General features: G+C 32.3%; 1 long non-coding RNA gene across 40 annotated transcripts in view; it reads left to right on the top strand.

Annotated features, from left to right (window-relative positions):
- Positions 1 to 18,072, top strand: part of LOC148629152 (uncharacterized) — a 129,893-nt gene that overhangs the window by 65,887 nt on the left and 45,934 nt on the right. For 16 of the 40 annotated variants that reach the window (XR_015915174.1, XR_015915182.1, XR_015915166.1 and 13 more), the window contains one exon: positions 94 to 147. The exons of 22 other annotated variants lie outside the window; for them this stretch is intronic. This is a non-coding gene — a long non-coding RNA (uncharacterized LOC148629152). Of the gene's footprint in view, positions 1 to 93; positions 148 to 3,230; positions 5,676 to 18,072 lie in introns of those variants that run through there. 2 more of the 40 variants (XR_015915163.1, XR_015915165.1) reach the window with 1 other exon arrangement.

Here is an 18,072-nt window from a genome sequence, read left to right as displayed (position 1 = left end):
TTTTCATTCTGATATGCATGAAATATCTTTTTTAAGAAGTAAAATTATTTTCAAATAATCATTCTTCAAAATACTTTCATTTGACTTTTGCAGTTAAATTGTTGATCAAGCATTGCATATGCAGCAACCTGTAAAGAATTGAATAAGGTCAGTACAGTTATGGCTTCATAGGTTGCACTTATTCCTTTCCAAAAAACTCCTTAAATATATGAAGAAATGTGGAATAAAACTCACATTGTATATTGGCTGAAAGTCATAAATAGACTATGTTTTTACTGATTTCAGCATTACTTTATATTGTTTTTCTATAAGAGTAAAATATTTTGCAGTTGTATAATGGTATGGTGCTGTCGTCCATAGTTACTGAGTTTTCATGTACTAAATATTAGTTGATTTTTGTAAATTTTTACTATAAAGTTATAAACCACAAAGGAAGGTTGATATGGATTTTTTGGGTTATAGTACTAACTGTTTTGGAGTTCAGACTCAAAATGGGGTTAGAACAGACATTTCAGGATTTAACTAAAGAACTCAAAAAAAGCATTCGGATATGAATGATATTGTTCCACAATATTCTTTACCACTTCGGTCAGGCTGGAATTGATTTTGGGTGTTCAGACTTAAACCATTGATGATTAGTGGACCAAAATGGGCCTAGAAAAAAAGAATTTTTTCCTAAAGTAGACGTGATTTTCTTTCTATTTTTAGCCAATTTCCTCTTTCAAATCTGGATTTACTGTTACGATTCTTTTTTTGCTGTCTATTTACTTCCGATATTGCCAATTTCTGCTTTGTTTGTTGACCTCGTGAAATCATCTCGGCTGAAATCTGGACAATAAGTTGACTAAAAGTAAATGGATCTCTTTGAAATTCATACCTCCAAAGGAAGGCTGGGATTAATTTTTGGGTTGTGGCATGACCCCTTTTAGGAATTAAAGGCCAAAAAAGGGGTCTCAGTGTTAGCAGTAAATTAAAAAAATCTGTTAGCCATTTTTGCTAATAGCTACATATTTTCTTTAGCCATAACAACCTTTCATTAGCCACATTGAATCATCCTGCTTTTTTTGATACAACCATTGTAAATATATATTTCATGGCATTTGCATTCTGCCCTTTGGTGTGTTGGTTTTCTGAGTAGTTATTGGAGATTGATGGGTGACTTTTGGTATGGTGCAATGGAAGCTTGCAGATTCACCATGCTTTTTTTTAAATGGAAGGAATGAATTCAAAACTAAGTCAGTTGTGGTATCACATTTCCAGTTTTGAACAAATTTTTGAGCAACAATCCAGAATTTCTTCATGTATGATTTGTTCCAATATTAAACACAGTTTCTGCGTTACTACTTACAGGGGACTGAGTCTGACTTCTGTTTGATAGTGATTTAATGTTTTTTTTTTTTTTTTTTTTTATAAAAGTAGACTGAGTCCGACTGCAAAAGATCATTTTACAAAGTGGCTTCTTATTAATAAAATGAATTTGCCACACAAACAGTTTATTAGCATTTGGTAACGTGGTGATCGTTTATTCGCAACACAGGGTCTGAAACAAGCATTTTTTATCTGCATATATGTTTATCTGATTAAACGGGAATAGTCAAACTCATCCTGTGTCAATATCCAACCTCAATCAAACTTCAAAGCTGTATCTAGCATGAACTGTGTTGTCCATACTTTCAGATCTATGTGGATGTATTAAGCCATGACATGCAAGGCATTTTATTAAGGTATTAAATGAGTTCCAAGATGATTCATGAAGTCTACACTATAAGTGAACCTAAACACTGAATATATATGAATAACAGTTATTTTCATGGTCCATTCATCATTAGATTTGGTTTTTATTCCTGACACCTTAAATTTGACCTCCATTAGTCACCACCTCTTCATGCTTGTTATCATAAGGCAATAGTTTTACCTCAAAGTTTTGTGCATGAGCTTAAAATTAATTTAGACACATGTCACTTGTTTATGAGTGTTTGCCACCAAAAACAGGAAATAAATATCACTAGTCCTTAGTATCAGGTTGTGTCAACTGATCTAAATGTGATAACTAATTTCTTTGAAGGTCGTGTGCATCTGCTTCCTTGTTTAAGCCACCCATCTGTAAATGTGTAAAATAACGTTTTGAAATAAGAAACCTGATAGCCTTTGAAACAGTTCTGATTGTAGTACCTCCCAGAGTTCCTATTTCAAAAACTCAATCCCAACATGTGTTTTTCTCCTATGAGATAATAGGCCTGAACTTCAGTTATATTCTTATCCAGTTAACTGAGAGAGATAACTGATAATTGAGCTTAATCAATGTTGGTGCAGGTTACTTTTTGGCTAAAATTGTCTCTGTCATAGTATAGGTTTAGGCAATAAAAATATATGTGTTTGGATCCTAGATATTTTTGTTATCCCTTAGTGCTCCTAACCTGTAATTGCATGTGCACTGTATACAGTCCCATATAATATCAAATTATAACTTAAAAAAGTATAAAATATATAACTTTAGAACTAACAATAGGGTAGAAACTTAATGTCATCCAACAATATCATAGGGTTATTGCATGACTATTGGTAAATATTTGTAATATTGTATGAGCATGCAAATGCAATATGATACTGTGTAATAACCAATTTTTACACATTATTCTGATATTGCACTAGGTCCGATATAAGCATTAATGCAGTATGACTGTTGTTTTCTTTTGACTGTGTTTATATTCAATAAATATGTATAAATTTGTTAAACTTTTAATTGAAACATAAATACTTTTCGATGTTTTTGTACTTCGTTGGTCTATTACAATCACTACACAACTGGGACATGGATGGAACATTGAATCTTATGTTAAACATACAGATATTCAATATGGATCCTTGCTTGAATTAGTCATTTCAAGTTCAACAAAGTTTGATACAAGCCACTTGTACACCATGTTTATAGTGTCTCTTTGTACAGTTTATGGTTGTTTACTATTTCTGCTGGTCTGTAAAACCTTTACATAGCTTCTGTCAGCTATTGAATTGACTTTGGTTTGTTCTTTTCTAGAGGTTCGATAAATTATGCTCTGCTCATAAGACAAGCAATGTCCTGATCCGACATTTTATTTTGTTACAATGATATGACAAGCTTGCAGTATGAAAACAAGCATTTGGAATGTCTTTTGAAATTTCATAGGCAAAATCTTGTTAATATATATATATATTAATTATATTTACTGACGTCGTTACTTAACTTATAGAAAGGTAATTGAAGATACAACATTCATAAATAGAAAACAAAAAGAAAGACCATATCAACTTTAATAGAGAGATGGCCAAGAGAGAAAAGGAGGCCCAATCAGCAGGAGCTGTCAGCTACAAATTCTGAGCAAGAACTGACTCAGTTGCTTATCAGTTACATGTACTTTATGGTCTCATTTTGGTGTTTCAATTTTTTAATGTTGTAACATGAAAATATTTTGAAAGGAATAGAGTTCAATAAATAATCTTGCATAATTCATTATTGTGTACATTATAACACATGTGAATATTAACCTCATTTTTTTACAATTTTCTAGGAAGAAAAAAATAACTTCATGGTTCTGCCATGGTGGGTCTGAGGTTTTATTATCAGACCTCTATTAAACTGATGCTTCTCATAAAATATTCTGTGCAGCAGTCCTATTTCAATTCAGGATGTCTTAAGATTACTTTCAAGTTGTACTTGATATAAATATAGGTCAAAAATCTTGTAAAAATGAATTGGTTGTATAAGAGTTGTTGTAAAAAAACATGTCATGTTAACATGACCTAAAAGAAAGTTCATTGGTACTGTGTCAAGTCATACATACTGACAATCATTCTGATACAAGGGAAGATTGATTCAAATATAAAACTTCATTAGAATGATTGATACATATTGATTTGTTTTTATCTTTGAGATCAAAGGCAGATACATATGTATTATGTTGTACTGGTATGTTGCAGTTAGATATTGAATGTTCTATTTCTGAGTGTATATGACATCAGAATGACATCAGCAAAAAAATGCAAGAAGTGGCTGTGCAAAGATCAGAGTAGAGACTTAAAAGTTATGTATATGGCCGTCCCACTGAACATTTTAAATTTGTCTCTAAATTTTCCCTGTTTCACAGACTTAATACAAAAATTACAATATTGATAAACCTATGAACCTTGAGCCTATTTTAGTTATTTTTTCTTACAAAATTAGTTTTACACCCAATTTTAGCAAAAACAGTAATGCTGCTGTGTTTGTGATCTGTATGTATTTCATTGTTAAGTTTTTGTATGTCCTGCTTGGTTTTTAACAAATGTTTTCTACAAAGGGCTTCACAAACTTTACTATCATCTGTGGCAACATCCCTTCAGCACCTGCGTATGGAGTATTCATATCACAACTCATGTCATGCCAGAGCTTGCTGAATCTACATGCTAGAATTCTAACAAATAGGCTTCTGGAACAGGGTTATGTTGCTACAAGATTGAAGTCATCACTACAGAAGTTTTAAGGTCGTCATCATGAAACTCGTGGATCATTACAGTATATCCATCTGCGCCATTAAAAACTGATTTGTTCAACTTGTCATAGTTTTCCTTTCCTCTTTCGTCTACCCCAGACTTGACTTTTTATGAGCAACTCGGCAGGTGTTTCAAGAAAAGCAGAAGACGCTTACCCTACCGGTGCACCTGGTTCATGCTCCCAGTTTTTAGTGGAGTTCGAGTTGCTCTTTTGCTTTGTTACTTTGTATGTATGATTTTAGTTACTTTATATTCTTTCTTGTGTATGTCTGTTTTCCATGTCTGGTCTTTATCCCTGGATTACATTCTTTTGATCACTGCTAGAACTTTGGTTCCCTTGATTACTCTTTCACATGGATGGTACTTAATAACTTTTCTTGTTATTTGCCATTCTTAATGAAAAGAGCAATTTATTAAAATATTGAACATAATATGAGCTAATAATGCCTATGAATACAAACTTCATGTATGTACTTCTATATAGTAATGAATGTATAAATTAACACTTCATGTATATATATGTGGTATATAGAAAAATACATTTATTCCACATTAAGACTTGATTCTGTTGCTTGTCATTTTCCATTCGGAAAATATTTATTTAAGGAGGTAGACCTAGGGTAAGGTACACAACTCTTAGAAATCATTGAAACGTTTGTATTCATTATTTTACATCAATCTCGTGTAAGCATCAAAGTGACTTGGACTGATTTCATTCTGATTCAGAGAAAAGCCTTAACTTCTTAAGAAATCATTGGTGTTTTATTTATTTTTATTTTTATTAATGTATTTCTAGCTTTTGTAGCAAAATCAGGGCAATGAGTGGGGAAAATATGTTGAAGGAAACTTAGGCCAACACTCTAAGAATACATGTTATACTTGTCATGAACACCCAAGACTTTTGTTGATAATCATAATACAATCTTAAGCATGTTACATGTATCAAACTGAAACAGTCTGTTCAGCATGTGACATGGATTTCATAGAAAAGTTTGTAATTTAAGTTTTCAAGTTTTTACATTTTTATTATTATTAATTTTGTCAAGTGTTACACATATAGATTTAGATAGGTTATTATTTGTGCATTTGAGCAGTAGATAAATTGCTTTTTTATGGCAACAGAAGGTAAAACCTGCTGTGATAGTATTCTTATTTCATATGTTTACAGAAGGGACTGAAGCAGATGTGACTCTGATAGTAAATTCCTCATTCTATAGATCAGAGTATTATTTTAATATATAGACAGATGTCCGTTATCTTATGTTGATCTCAAGTGAGGTGACACCAAAAAAGGTTTTAAATGATTGTATGAACTATTGCATCTCATCGCGTGCCATTAATTTACCCATTGATCAATATTACTTTGATCATATAGGATGATATTTCGGTACTTATTTTAGCCAAATGAGGATTTTCACACTGGATGATTACCCGTTATGTCAGCTTCCTCTACAATGGAAGCTCGTAAACCCTGACTATCTAGCTAAAAGTATCTTCTATTTCACATAAAAAAATCAATCGTTTATTTTTCATTCCGTAAACTGATATTGAAAATGTCAAGATAATTAGTAATTTCCATAATATTAACATTTGTCATCCTTAAAACTGTGTATCCCGCTCTTCAACGATGGCTTAACAAGATGAGTCACTTTTATCAGAAAAACGAGGATATTTTTTTTTAATTTGAAAGTTAATAATAATCCTTTTTTATAAGACGAGTGTAACACAATCAGACCAAATGGAAAGGGGAGGAAATTGGCTTGTGACATGAACAATAGTTACCATGGTGACAACATAATCAGAAGAATAATGTCTGCAATTATAGGCATCTTCTAGAATTTCAGCAGTAATCTGCCCAAGGCTTCCTTCAGTTTCCACAGCTGTGCACTAATTAGACCTGACATGTACATTAATGGGCCCTGGTTCTAAACACGATCAGACCTCCAGTTTTTTTTTCTATATTGATGGCCTTTAAAATTAATATAAAACCATAGGCTAAATCTTTGAAATTATGATTTATAGTACATGAGTTTATATCATGTTTATAGAATTGTTCATAAGCAAAGCAGTTTCTGTTTTAAATGTATAGTGAGGGTAAAAGGAAGATAATGAAAGTTCCAAAATCAAGGTCAACCTTTAACTTAGGTCAAGATAAAGGTTAAAGACCGCTGGAGATTCAGCTTAGGTTATAACTTAAAAAATGTTGAATTTCATAAATTATGTTTGATGTCTAAAATTGCTATAATTCACCATTTTTGCTTTTTGAAAATTTCTTACAAAATATATATGTGCATCTTGTTTCTGATGTAATGCCTTAGATATTGAAGACCTTGGTCAAGTGATAGTTCACTTCACTCTTCAAATTTATCAAGTTAATTCTAACTTTTTTTAGCCAGATTCAGTTATTGAATTGTATGTGTCATTAATTTCACTTTCCTCTATTTCTCAGAGTTATCTAATTCCAAGAACAGATGTGAAATGAAAAAATTGCATGCTCTAGTGGGACCCAATAACTTCATGTTATAAGAAGAGATTTAATGAGTTGAATGTTATATTGTTTATTCCTGACAACATCCCCAGGGATCAGTGGAAAATCCATGTCCATTTTTCACTGTCAACACAGCCTATCAATATAGAGGATTTCTTATCAATAAAATGCAATACACCATCAGTATAACTATTGGATCAAGGAAACTGTTTTCTTTAATTATTTTAATTAATGATTTAAGTATCACCTCAGAGCCAGCTTGTCAAAGAGTGACATGGTCTTTTTGATAGCCAACAATTTCCGTGCATTATCTTGATGCAAGTGGTGAGGGATTTCTCTAATAAGTTGACCAATTTCAAAATTAGTCATGATTATTGATGGGGACTAAGATGTCTCCAGGAAGAAATCTTAAGGATGTTGGATGCTCTGTTTGAAAATAAGGAGGATTTCAGATAGTTGTGAAGGTCTTTCATGCTAGTACAATATTAGAAGTAGAAATAGATTGGTCAGTGTGCTGGTTTTTTAGATATAAGCATTTGAAAAATTTTGGCGTGAAACGGTTTTTTTTCGATTTTCCATAGGATTTGTCTTAGTAGATTTTATGTATTAAAAATACTGAAGAAATAACAAGAATTTCATAAAAACTTGCCAAATAACATTTTAAGGTGTGTCTAATGAAGTTATGGAAAGAAAAGTGGGGGTCAATGGACAAAAGGTATTAATGCTATTAAGTGGATAAAACCAGAGGAGTCTGAAAATCTGACAGAAATGTGTGAATATGACAAGCGAATATCTTTAATACTGGGTATGGAAATGCATACCAAGGTTGAGAAATTAATTATTGTTTTGTTACTGGTTGTTTTTAACACTGTTTAAGGTTTCTATCACACTTCTCATATTGCTAAATATACCTCTACTAAATTGTAAGGTGCTGAAATGTCATTTGTACTGTTCACTTCAAACATACTGAATACTGTGTGAAACATTTTATTTTTAATGTGGAGGTCAATTTAATCACTAATATTGGTTGATTGGTAGATGATATTACTCTGATTTTTTTGTTAACTATTATGTTTTTATTTACAATATCTTGATGTTTCTGTCTTACCCTTATAATGTGAGAAGAGCTTGATGATTATTTTTGACTTATAACTGATATAAGTGGGAAATCACCTTTTGCCTGCTATGTATAAATGAAGTTTAGCAATATTTTTCACATCAATGCATAATGGGAGCTGAATTTAGCATGCAATAAAACTTGCATTTGTATTAAGAATGGCTGTCAGTCAGACATTGTCAAAGCCAAAGGGGGATATCTTTTAGGATCTGTCTGCTGTTTGTTCACCCTTTGTCATGTTGATTGTCCTTCATTTTTCCAGAACTCTAATATACCTATATCTAGTTTGTTTTGTTCTAGTGGAATGAACTTGAGCTGAGTTGTGGCCTTTGAACTTGTAATTTTGATTGAATGTTCAGTTCAGGCCATATTTGGAACTCCTTTAATGTACTAATTTAATATTAAGTCTTTAACTACCTGAGTTGAGTAACATGCAGTCAAAGTTCAAAAACTCGCCTTCATTATTACGGTATGGTCAAATGGTATTTGAAAGAGTTTTTGAACTTGATTTTTATTGGGGATGTGGTAGTAGGGAACACTATGAATTGCTAATTGTAATACTGTGCCTGTCCACAGTTCATCAATGTATCATTATATTACAGTATCCTATGGCAAGCCAAAGTGGACAAAAATGAGCATTTTCTAATATTAAAAAATGATTGTTTAATATTACAAATTCATTTTCTAATATTACAAAATGTTGATTTTTGTCCACTTTGGCTTGCCATAGTACCCACTTTAAACTGAATTGTACTTGTCTTCCATTTTCTTTTTCATGGTTTCCCATTTCAGTTTATGTTCTTTATGTTTATATCAGGATATTTTTGCATTTAGGGTTTTTTTAAACTTATCTATTTTGAAGAGTTCTTGTATCACTACCTGTGTTATTCACAGGATCGCTTCAAGCCGAAAATGAGAGTTTGTATGGAAATGGGTCATTCTACTACCGGCTGTTGAACTAAGGTTCCTAATACTTCCTTAACTAAAAGTTACTGTGAAAGTATTATTGTTCGTGGGGTACCAATTTTTGTGGTTTTCATGGGTCTGGTAAACCATGAAAATTGAAACCCAACGAAGAGGAAATTTTCCATTTGTCTGTGTGATAGAGTCTTCAATCCACAAATTCAAGAATCCACGAACTGACTTTTTTTCCCTAAACCATGAAAATTGGTACCTATGAATAAAAGTACCTTCACAGTACTCTGATGACATCTCTTGAAAGCTTCACACAGTTTAGTGACACTACAGTATAAAATGGTTTGATCATTCTATCTTAATGAATTTGAGGCATTAAGTAGCTGTCTTTGTAAGAATCATGCAAAATCTGAAAAATGTGATACACCCCAAAAAAGACTACATATTTTTATTTTTGTAATTAAGTTGTTTTGTGGGTTATATTACGAAGTGTGTAATTATTCATTCAAATCTGCCTGCTCTAAGGGGATAATCAACATTGAAAATCCAGTAGATTCTTTTGTATTTGAGTGTCATTTAAAGAGTTATCTTCCTTACTTTTGAATTCTACCGTGCATTCTATACAATTGTTATCTCTTTTGAGCACGGGTTATATGAAAAACCAAATGTTAATTTCTGTTTACTAGAGCATTTTAAACAAGATATCAAAAATAAAAACATTTAAGCTTTCCAACCATGTATCACATTCTGCATGATTCTTAGCTGGAGTGCTACTTAAGTTTTATTGCTGTTTACATCTTGCTGTTAAATTTCCATCAGTTAAAATTTGGGGACAGTTCATCAGAATAATTTGAAATTTGGCATTAAGCTTCAGCCAGATATGTTATACTACTGTGTTTTAGGCTTTGGGGTTCACATTCAGCACCTACACCACTATGAGTAGGGGTTTGGTGGCATATTTGTCAAATGAATTTTTCTAATGCCTAGGCACTCAGGAAGTTAAAAAAAGATGGGTCATTTACGCAAATGTCGGTCCATGTTAACATGTTACACCATATCTTGAGAACCACTTCTTCAATTAACTCTAAACTGTACAAAATTGTTTGTTATGATAGTCTAATTGTCTGTATACTTTTTTGAGAAAATCAGGTTTTTAGATTTTATGTAATGGGACTTTTTCATACTTTACGTACAGTTTTTTTCACGTTACACTGTAACTTGAGAACAAAATTTCCAGTATTGCTACTCAACCATCTCATTTATTAAGAAGTCTTGTATGATACAAAAATCCCTGTATTGTAAGGGTAAACTTCATCATAACATATGATTTGTAATGTTTAAAAAAAAAACTCCATTTCCTTCTATCATAGGTTCTGTTGTATTATGCACTCATTGCACAGCTGTTTATTCCTGTATTCTGTCATTGATGGAACTGGGATGAGGCTCTTAAAACATGCTGTAAGCAATTTTATCTGCCCTTGTCCAGGTAAAGACTATGGGTATGAGTTTGGAACGGTTCTCAATAATTAACAATACAAAAGCACACCAGCTGTAAAGGTGTCTGACTGTTGATAGATTCTTCTAGCCTTGCATATTGTATGTTTACTTTTTTCATCACAAGCATGTTGCTTTACATATTATATATGCTTTTTATATGACAAGGATTGCATGATGATAGGTGGCAACAAAAATCAAATGTTGACAGGTACAGCTTGAATGAATTCATCTTATTTTGACCAGGTACAGGCAACAGAATTGTCTGTTACTACGCATACATAGCTAATATTACTGTGTGTGGTAGTGCCTTTCAGGTGTACAGAAACAGCTGCATAAATGTCCTTAACCTTGTGAAGACTAAATCCCATGCCTTGCTAATTATTGATGATTAGATGTTATATTGATTGGTACAAAAATTTTATAGATAGTCCCTGTGACAGGTGTGGAATACCAGGGTCTGACTTCAGCACACCATACATAATTAATCTAATAATGTATGGTGGGCAGATTGATTTGGCATGGAATAGTCCTACTTGACAGTTATATGGGCAGTCATCTCATTACCATGGGGTCTGGTCTTGTCAGGATTGTGGCTAATGATGTGTGGGGGTTCATATAATGGTCATAACACATAGATGTTTATAGGGACCAATGCTGTAGATCTGAAACATTTTATGGTCTATAAAGACACAGGACATTTACCCATCTTTTCACCTTGTCTTTTTTATATGTTATTATACTTATAACATTTTTGCAAAAACTGCATATTTAAATAAAATGAACCTTAGCTTTTTTTTAGAAGAATTTCTAATTTGCCCAATTGTGACTCAAATATACCCACTGACTAGGAAGTCCTGATACTTGTACTCAAGTACATCTAGCATGAAAAATTAGCAAAAACGTGATGAAATATCCAAGTATATTACCCTTCTCTTCCATGTCTGTATAGCCTCATAGAAATGATGTCTTGTACTATTTACTGCCCAAAGTCAATACTTACATGATTTTTTCTTGCAAAAAAGTAATGAAATATCTGCAGTTTTGTCATGTTGACTAATGACATGGAAGTTATTAAACAGTTAGCATAAAAACTTGTTACTGCATTAGATAAGGCATCTAGAGGGATACAGGTTTAATGGTTTCAAGTGATTGGCACTAGTCTAAAGAATGATTTGCAACCTTAATGAAATGCAAAACTTCAGAGTGATAAATGACTTTTCCATACATGTCTGGTTCATCTACAATTCAATTACTAGTTGTAGGTTCTGTGACATGGTTTTACCCTTTCCTATTCCATATCAACTTTAAATTTTAATAGTTGTAAGTTTCATTTTGAAAGGTCAAGGTTTGATTTTGAATGGAAAAAACTTCAATTCTGAGATATCACTGCTTGAAGTGTCTTTCATTGAAACAGCTCATCAATTTCTCTTGTTTTATCAGTAGTTTTTAATCATCTGGCTGTTTGTTCTTTTATCAAACTTGTCCTTAGAGACCTGTTTTTCTTCAGTTAGAGTAAGTTAGGGTGACAGATGTTTAAGGGATGTGTATTAAGGGATATGTATTGTGTATTGGAAGCGTTGCCATGTGATGAGAATATTTTGATGGGAAAGTCTGGTTATATTATATAAAACCCATCGAATCATGAACAGGAAACGAGAGTCAGATTGTTGTGTTTTATTTCTTTAACAAATGCCAGAAAGTGTTTCAGCTGGTAGGTTCTTGGGTAGGTCAGAAGTGCCTTTAACTAATGCCAGAAAGTGTTTCAGCTGGTAGTCTTTGGGTAGGTCAGAAGTGCCTTTAACTAATGGCAGAAAGTGTTTCAGCTTGTAGATCTTTGGGTAGGTCAGGAGTGCCTCTAACTTATGGCAGAAAGTGTTTCAGCTGGCAGATCCTTGGGTAGGTCAGGAGTGCCTTTAACTAATGGTAGAAAATGTTTCAGCTGGTAGATCCTTGGGTAGGTCAGGAGTGCCTTTAACTAATGGTAGAAAGTGTTTCAGCTGGTAGATCCTTGGGTAGGTCAGGAGTGCCTTTAACTAATGCCAGAAGGTGTTTCAGATGGTAGGTCAGTGGGTAGGTCAGAAGTGCCTTTAACTAATGGTAGAAAGAGTTTCAGCTTGTAGATCTATGGGTAGGTCAGGAGTGGCTCTAACTTACGGCAGAAAGTGTTTCAGCTGATAGATCTTTGGGTAGGTCAGGAGTGCCTCTAACTTATGGCAGAAAGTGTTTCAGCTGGTAGATCCTTGGGTAATTCAGGAATGCCTTTAGTAAGCATTATTTTGTCTTACTCACCTAAAGAAATGATTAAAAAACAATGATTAAAAAAAAACATGTACCAGTATCATTGAAAAACTGTAGATATGAATGATAACTTCCCTAACCCACTGGCTTCTGTATGTATGTATATCTGAGCATGATATAATTTGGGTATCTATATCATTACCAGTATTCCTTTTTTGTGTTCACCATAAGATTCATCATTAGGTTATTGCCCTTATCCTGACAATTTTGATTGGATTTGTTTCCATTTTTTAAACTTTTTGGCTTAACAGTTTGTACTTTCATACATTCTTCAGGCAGAAACATAGGATTTCTATTATGAGAACATTTTTCCCAAAAAAAAGGGGGGAATTTTATAAAAATTCAAAAAAAATTTGTGTAGCTAGTATGGTTGACCTCAAAGCCACTTAGACTTCCCCATGATAGAGTTTATCCATAGCCTTGGGTCATTTATTTAAGCATTAACCACTTATTACCACAGATTAATGAATACATAATTGTCACATAACAGATATAGTTGGTTGATTAATTAATTTATTGACATATCTGTTGGTTGTATATTCAGACTGATATTTGACATTGGCAAGTTGTGTGTTACATGTAAATGGATCAGCTGATTAGTAAAGATATTGACAATTCTTGTAAATTTCAACTCCTTATCTGACATTTGATTGGCAGGCCACTGAGCCATCCCTGTTTTATGTAATAAACATGTTAATTAGTATTGATGATTCTAATTGGAATCTGGTGAATTTTAATAAGGTGTGATATTTATATTGTGTTTACTGATTGGTTGAAAATAAAGATGTGGCAGTTTTATTTTTAGTTTAATTGAAACATGGCAGTAAAATCAGGAGTTGATTTTGAATAATTTGGAATCTTGATACTATCAATGTGAAGGTTTATAAATTTAATTGCTTTATCTCAGTTTGCTGAACATGCATGGGTAATGGCTTAAATCAGTCTGATTTTGTAAAGATCTGTATCTTTTTGCATTATCTAATATTTATTTCAAAATGAAGTGCTTGAGTTTGCTTTTGTCAACTTAAAATATTGGAATACTCATGCATGCATTTTTAGAATCATCGCCTGTAATATAAAGCATAAAACTCTCCATAAAGAGTGATTATAAAACTGTATACTGAAAACACTATCTCGGTAAAAAAAAGATTCCCAAAACAATCAAGTTGTAATTTAAACAAGTTATTGCTTTTATTTCTTTTGTTTTTTGTTTTTGGCAATTTTTACAATATTTGGAATGTTTTACTGAATTACTGCCGAGACATTTAAGTACAAAAAAATTCCCAATGTCCACAAAACCACGTAAATAAAATGTTCAATTCTTTATTACCTTAAACTAACACAGTTCATTGTTATATAGGTTACAGCAGTAAGATACGCTTTGAAATGTAAATCATAAATCATGATAGGTCTGAAATTATTGAGTTACAATATATTTCTAATATTGAATGCCTTATATAATTTTTTCCCCAAGTTATAAAGATCTTTTACATTCTAGACAGAAAGTAACCAGACAAGTTTGAATGCAGATGGCTTACACCAATAAAACCTTTTTTTATATATTTTCTAGGTAACTCTTTATAACGTTAACATTGCGAAATGAAATGAAATTCATTCTCTGTTATATTCAAATCACACATATAACAATATCTATTATTTTTATCTATTCTGTGGTACCTTCCAGTTTCAATACACTATGTAAGGATAATCTAATTTAAGTAATACATTTACGATAAACATTAGGAAAAATACAAATAAAATAAAATTAAAGTTCTACATTAGAAACATTAAATCATTTCTATATTAGCATCCTATTAATTTTTTATATTACATGCAATAAATCATAAAACTCAAATTTCAACATTTTGGAATTTTTGTCATGGAATTTCAACCTCAGAACCCGAGGTTTTTAAATCAATAATTTTTTTAGTCCCACTGTAAAATTCTGATTGTGTTTGAATCGAGTGAGGACAATTGTCCCCTAACCGTATTTAGTTCCAATACCTTTATATCAATATGGTTATACATGTATTTGATGAAAGAGTGGATATTCTATTTGTCTTTCTCCAGAGGCATTTTTTAAAATAATTTTAACCTCATTCTTTGCATTTCTTTAAATTTTGATGCAGTTCATTTCAGTAGCCTGTCCAATTTTTTTTCTCAGTTAAATAATCTAACTTTCTGGGAAGGTCCTTACAGAGTTAACACATTAGCACCAAATATTACAAATGGTAACCTTTTATTTCCCATGTCAATAACATGATGAAAGGCTAATTGCATTTTCTCACCTGAACTGTCAATCAATTTATGTTCAGGTAGTTGTTGACAGGTTGGCCAATGCATTAGTCCTTGATTAGACTGCCAACCTTGGTGACAAATTTACGATTATGTCATAACCATAAGTGTGAAATATTGGCAGTCAATGATAAGTCTAAATAATCATTAAATTGGAAAAGATTAAATTATTCCATCACTTAAAAAACAATTTGTTTGTTTTTTTAAATGACTCTAAGCTAATACACTCAATTGAAAATTTGAATATTATATTTAAGTTCATGTAAACTACTTAATCACTGAATTATCAGGATTGGACACTGTGTGTAGATAATAAATATTAATAATTTGTTTACATCAAGCATGGTACATGAACTTACAAAATGTTTATATATGAACTGCATACATAACCTCAATCGGATATATTAAAGTACATTAGGATGATGTAATGATATTCTTTATTGACTAAATCAAAAAATCAATATCAAACCAAAAATATATGATAAATGGAATGGGAGATACAAAATTCCTTTTACCATTAAACTTAAATATTTTGCATGTTTTGTCTCCAGTTAGTGCATGTTGTAAATATAGAAAGTGGCTTTGAGTTTATTGTTTCTCCAATAACAGTCTTCTCTTATCCATCCTATTTAATATGCTGTGAGCATGATACAGTTATAGGTTATGATTTGCTTCAGCTTTTATTGGGGCTCGCTCTCTGAAGAAGCAATTATTCTAGTTTCCTGATGGTTTTTCAGGTTGAAGGCAAGGTCAGGCATTAGAGCTAACTCAGGATAAATAAATAAATGGAATTTGTGGATCTGGCTTATTTAAGACTTGGGGATGATGGATTTTTATAAATAAATGACTTTTCCAGGTCTGATGGCATGTCTTGGTGTACTATTAAGAACCTAAACCTTTATGCTGCTAGTGATATTTAATTAAGATATTGGAGATTTTCAGGGATTTTATCCCAACTCTAGCTAATGCCGTCTGATTCCTATTCCACTGGGAGCCAAGCTTTGAAAAGTTCTTGTCAAACCCTATCCTCAGCTATGGCTGTGACTTTTGGTGCAATCTTTTCCCTGTTTAATTTAGTTTACATGTCGTCCTTGAAATCTTAGATTTGAAATTTGACAAATTAGATATTGCATGTAGGGTAATTTGATGGTCATTCCTAGAATGACATGGGAAAGTCTTGATCATGTTAACCTTGTCTTGTGAGTACAGGCCGACTTCATAATTGATGACACTATGGCGTCCAGCATTCACCTTGCATCTTTACATTGAATGAAACAGGAAATTGTTTGATAAAGTTCCCTGTGGTGTTGAATTAGTGGTCATTTCATTGAAGGCATGTGATATGACAGAGGTGGGCATGAATGATTGTTTGCTTGACCCTGTTAATCTGAGGATTGTCGATTGATGGTTTTAGGGTTATTACTGGTCAGGTTTATTACACATCCCCCGTAGCAGTTAAGATTATTCCTGTACCATTTTATTTCCAATCATTTTGATACCAAGATCTCTATACTGTCAATAAATACATAAAAGAGGTATAAAACCTTAGTTTTAAGGCATTTTCAGTGTTGTTCTGATGCTGACTACAATTTAACTAAATAATACCTGCTGCAATAACTGAGGTCAAGTCAGTCCTGGCATGCTTGACCTAAATATGAGCATTTCAACTGCTGTATAAAAAAGTAGGGTATTTTAGAATTTAACAATAATGAAAAAAAAAACTTGATAAGCTCTTTAATAAATTACAGAAAATAGTGCAATTTTCGAAAATATGTCATTTTACAAATTGCTAATTATGATAGGTCGTCCTTAGACTCTTGGTTTTCATATGATAACTTAAGTATTATTTGGTTGATCTTTATAAAATTTTAGAACAATATTCCATACCACAAAAGGAAGGTTAGTATTGATTTTTCGGGGAATGGCCTCAATATTTGTAGAATTAAGGGTCAAAAAGGGGCCTAAAACAAGCATTTCATGGAATTTAAGTACATAACACCAATAAAAGGATAATAATGTCTAAGATATTGTTCCACAGTACTCCATACCAAAATAGTCAGACTTGGATTGATTTTTGGAGCAAAGATTTGAACTTTTCAGAAATTAGGGGCCAAACATGCATTTTTCTGTTGTCCAGACAATAACTTGACTATCAGTGAATGAATCTTTTTGGAATTGTATTACAAGATGTCATACTGCAGTAGGAAGACTGGATTGTTTTTGGGGGTTGTGACTGGTATGTGCAGTGAGGTACTAGACTATGCTCTGTAGGCATGTTTGACAAGTCATTAGTTGACTTATATCCTTCATTTAGCACATTGCCTACAATTTAGTCTTTATTTTAGACAAGTTGGTCCCTTTAATAAGCTAAGAAACTGTTTCAAATACACAAGGCTCCTTGTCTATACCTTTAAAGTCTGGTCTTCCCTATAATAAAGTCATTGATCACTATAAATTAGAAATACAAAATGATTTGGCAAATGTCTCATTTAATACCATTCAAGACCTTGTCATTCAAATTTTGGTCTTAACATGGCCTCCCTGAACACAGTCTAGTTTGGCAGGCCAATCATAGAAATTTATCAAATTTTGATTGATTGCAAATTAACCACACAAAAGAAAGTTATAAAATTCTTTGACAATACACAAAACTCTTCTATCTTGATAGAAAAAAAAATATGAAAGATAACGCCAAGTTTTGTCAACATAATGACTAGACATTTGAATCGATAAAAAGTGAACCTAAATCGATTTCCGTCAAAGTTGTTCATTGTAGACTAAGTGCCAGAGTTGTAATTACATAGCACTGGGATACCTCGACAAACAGATAATTATAGGTCAAGGAATGCAAAATGATTTATAGCTTATAATAATAGACAAAATATAGCAAGTTTTGCAACACTGTCTTCACACGGAGGCTATTCATTGTCAACCTATGTGGGGTCTATGAAGT

This window comes from Perna viridis, chromosome 1, assembly GCF_037379345.1.
Source record: "Perna viridis isolate PV_CMFRI_1.1 ecotype Kerala chromosome 1, ASM3737934v1, whole genome shotgun sequence".
Classification (NCBI taxonomy): domain Eukaryota; kingdom Metazoa; phylum Mollusca; class Bivalvia; order Mytilida; family Mytilidae; genus Perna; species Perna viridis.
Note: the sequence above shows the minus strand (reverse complement) of the source record. Positions and strands in the feature narration are given on the sequence as shown.